This window comes from Vigna umbellata, chromosome 1, assembly GCF_029865625.1.
Source record: "Vigna umbellata cultivar VRB3 chromosome 1, Vumbellata_1.0, whole genome shotgun sequence".
NCBI classification, from domain to species: domain Eukaryota; kingdom Viridiplantae; phylum Streptophyta; class Magnoliopsida; order Fabales; family Fabaceae; genus Vigna; species Vigna umbellata.
Genome location: NC_142165.1, coordinates 63993578 through 63998306, shown reverse-complemented (window position 1 = coordinate 63998306; position 4729 = coordinate 63993578).

Here is a 4729-nt window from a genome sequence, read left to right as displayed (position 1 = left end):
GACTTTAATCATGGTATCTGGGAAATGGATGCTTGCGACATATGACGAGTCAAAGGTCTATGTTCCAAGACCTCAAGAGCAAGAAGGGAGGAACAATCACATTCAGTGAAAATCAGGAAGGCAAAATAATAGGCATTGGAAATATAAGTATAAACATTTCCTCTTCTATTATAATGTTTTATTAGTAGACGACCTAAAACATAATTTTCTAAGCATAAGTCAATTGTGTGACAATAGATACAATGTTACATATGAAAAAGGCCAATGTAAAGTCCAAAGCAATTAGTGTCTACTAGTATTTACTACAAATAAATAAGACAATTTGTACAAGATAGATCTAGATGAACTACATGCTCAAATCGTCTCATGCCTGATGCCAATAAAAGACAATGTTATCTCATGACATATCAAATGTGGACATGCAAGTATGAGATTAATCTCTAAACTGCAATGCCATGAGAGGTAAACAAAGTGTCATTCAAAGATATCATCTTTTGTAATGCTTGCATGAGAGGTAAACAAGTCAAAGAGTCTTTTAAAAGTAAACATATTGTTTCTACAAAAAGACCTCTTAAGTTGTTACAGATAGATTTGTTTGGACCTACAAGCACAATGTCTATGAGTGGTAAACATTATGGACTAGAAGTAGTAGATGACTTTTCTAGATGGACATGGGTTCAATTTTGAAGTGTTTTAGTGCAACTGCAACTAAGTTAAACTCATGGAGGTGTGAAAATAAATTTGCTAAAGCTTCATGACACCTTAGAGATAAAGTCAATAATATAAAATATCAAAATCACACAAGTCAAGTCAAGTATTACATGAAGAAAGCAGCAAAAACATGAAAAAGTTAAGAAGAGCCAAACTGAATTTGGCTAAGCCAAGAAGGGCAAACAAACAACAAAAAATGAGCCTTGTAGTTTTCTCAATCATCTTCCAAAAAAAGGGCTTTGATAATTCAAAAATATTTATGATAAGAGATCATTTGGGGTAAATATATCTTTAAATATTTTATTTGATATTTTAAAATATTTATCTTATTTAGCTATATTAATTGTTAAAATAGAATGACTCAATTTCTCACACCAAAAGGGGGGGGGGGGTTGAATTGGTGAAGTATAAAATTTAAAACTTTCAAATCGTTTTCACCAAAAGAGATGCCTTTATACTTTTCTTGAAATGCAAGTTAAAAGATTTTCAATGCAGCAAAAATTTAATCGAATAAGTATAAAGTATAATCGATTGAATGTAAAAGAGTATGGATAAGAAAGATCAAACGCTGTGCTTTTATACTGGTTCGACCAAGCCTACATCTAGTGTCCTTCCAACCACAGGAAGTCAATGCACTATAATGATCAAGGTTTTTACAACAAGGTTTTTATAGAGACCTCACGTCAAAAATATAAAACACCTCTCTAACCCTCTAATCAAAATATAGGTAGTACATAAATAGACTAGTAGCAAGAATCCCTTCTCCTACAGTCTAACCCCTTTGAGGCACCCTCAAAGTCAAGAACACAACACGTCCTTCTTCCTGTAATCACAACAGGGAACTCAGTCCAATCTTTAGCAGATTGTAGAACCTGATCTTGTAGTAAACACCCATATGTGCAGATAGATCAGACTTTTAAAACACAACAATCTTGCTCTTCAAGAAATTACAAGCAGTTGATCACCCCGGTCAATCTTGTTTTCTTGGAGCTTTTCCTCTTTCTGTAAGAATTAAATTTCTGCAAAAGAATATGAAAATGTTAGAATCACAAAAGTTCCTACAGAAATCAAATTCGCGTCAATTTGTAGTATAACACATCTCTGACGCATTTTAATTGACTAAGCTACTAATGCAGTCGAATATAACAATTAAGTTATAACAGTTAGTAGCACTCAAAGCAATTAATTGAATTCACAATTAATGCAGTCGAATAACATTGAATGCTTGGTCAGCACATTTAAAAATATAGTCGTTGTGACAGTTATATCAAACACTAACAGATTTCAAAACAGTAACAAACTTAATCGAATACATATCGCATGCAATCGATTATGCAACAATGTTAAGCAAAGTTTTGAAAACTTTTCTCTTTGAAAAACTCTCACTGCACACTTGAAAAAAGTTTGTGTAAAGACATGAGTTTTAATCGACTCAACTCATAATGTAATCGACTTAAAACTATTGTTTTGCCACACAATTAAAATTCAACGTTAGTGCTTGTGGGTTTTCTCATCTAAGAAAATGTGTCATGCATTCATTATAAAATGACATATATAACATAGTGAAATGCAATGAACAACACAATCATGTTGTCATATATGCATATAACATGTAAGCATAAAACATGTAACACATAATTCACATGTGTTATTAATTATGCGTTGTCATCATCAAAAGCTCAGATATTATTGAGATTGTGGGTTCAGCTAAACCAGTGCTCCCCCTATCAACAATCTCAACATTAATAAATATCAAAATATAATATTTGTCAATTCTTTTTTAATTTGGTAATATTTTCTTATATACTTTTAGATCGCCACATTAAACAACTATATCTTGAAGATATTAGACTATTTAGAAGATAATTATAGGATATTATATTATTAAAAAGATTATTACAACAACATGAAATCCAAAAACAAAATCGAGTCTAATTTCTATAAGTTGCAATCAAAATTGCTACTTGACAATAAGTTGAAAAATAAATAAAAAGTTTAAAAACAAAATTTGGAGTTGTCATCGTAGTTTATTTTGGAAAACTACGTAAAAATCATAAGGATAAAGGTTGGTATACGAAATCAAATTTTGGGTCTAGGAGTTTGTTAAGCATAAGGAAGGTGTTAGCACCCAAGAATGTCGATTCTAAAACAATACCTTTAATTAAATGTGCAAAAAGATATATGGCTTTAAAAATATTTCCACACAAAAAAAAAGAAAACGCACTTAAAAAATAAATAAAAGTATTTTTATTTTTGGGCCCAACAAAAATGTGCGTAGTTCCTACATTTTTCCATTAAAAATGGAAAATTAGGCACCACCTAATTCTGAAGGAAAGACTATTTGGAAAATTATTTGACTTTTTTTTAAGTGAACTTGATAAGGATGTTACTTGCTCCTACGTATCTCTATTCACAATGAAGAATAAGGGATAATGTAGTTCTTAACGACTTTTGAAGTATGTTCATTTTTTTGTTTTTTTTAATTATATATATTTTTATTTTATTGAAAACGGGTGTGACGTGAAGCAAGCAACCTAACAAACACCAAAAGAAATGAAGAAGAATATAATTTTTAATTTGTAGAACAATATATTTGTGAACACTAGAAATAATGTCTCTAAAAGAAAAGGTCAAAGTTAGGTGTAATTTTTTTTAATAGAATATTGAAACAAAATATAAAGAGAAATTGAGAATCCATAACTCAAAAGAAAAAAAAACTAGTAGTGGCATACCTTTAAAACTTTTAAATTCCTCTTCTTCTCTATCAATCTCACTCTTTCTTTTCATACATTACAAGTTTTTATCCTTGCCTCCTTCTTTAAGTTTTTTTGTTTTTCTCCTAGAAGAGGTAAAAAAACAGTGCGTCTATGTGAGTGGTGATGGGAAAGAACTGTAGAGAATTTTTCTCTGATGACAAATTGGATTTTTATATACACATATTGCCATACAAATATAATCATACAATAAAAGCTAGTTTTAATTATAATGAACAATATAAAGAAAGAATCGACTTTAATGGTAGCATATTATATAAATCAAATCATAGAATAATGGTCGATATATTGATTTCAATTATTGTAAAAAATGTTGCTTCTAATTATTAGAATCATATATTTCTCTAAATAAAAAATTATAATGTAACAAATCGCATAAATCAAATCATACCATAATATCAATATATTAATTCTAATTATTATGAGGATTATTGTTTCTAATTATTAAAATTATAGCTTTGTGAATGTCTTGTGAGAGGTGTAAAGTGGAGGTGAAAATATGTATAAAATCTTTGGGTTGTTCGACTCTTTCTTCTTCCTTTTTATAATTAAAAATAAACTAGACTCTGTTAGCAAAATGATGAGATGAAGTTTTGATGATGTCCAAATCAAGTCAAGAGAAATCAAGATTCCAGAATATCTTTCGAAGATTTGTATTAAGATGAAAAGCTTTTGTAATAATTGTAATTTTGTATCTAGGACTTAGGTTCTTAGTGGTTTTGATTTCATGTATCTTAGAATTATAAAATTTATGTTCAGAGTAAAAAAGACATTGAATTAATCGATTAGACCTAGAATTAATCGATTAATCATAGTAGAAACTGAAAACTCGAATTGCCTCTAGAACAATAGATTAAACTACCATTTAATCGATTAGCTAATTGATTAACACGTAGATTAATCGATTAAATTAGACCATTGGAGTTTTGTAGCCGTTGAACTAGTCGTTACACTTAATTTAATCGATTAGTTAATCGATTAAAAGTGTAAGAGAGGCAGAAAACGAAAAATGGAACAGTCTTTGCTTAAGTCTATACATAGACTCTCATTTTCCTTCAACAACAACTCTTTCCTTGTGCTCTAGAACTCATAAAATCATGAGAATTGTATGCTCCATTTTGGCTAAAGAAACTCTTGTTTGTGGAGCTGTTGAAGTGTTGCTATGGTGACAGAGGAATAGCTGGTTCATCCTTGGTGCGTCTGAGGAAGTGTTCGGAAGAGAAAGTCATCCTTCGTGAAGTATT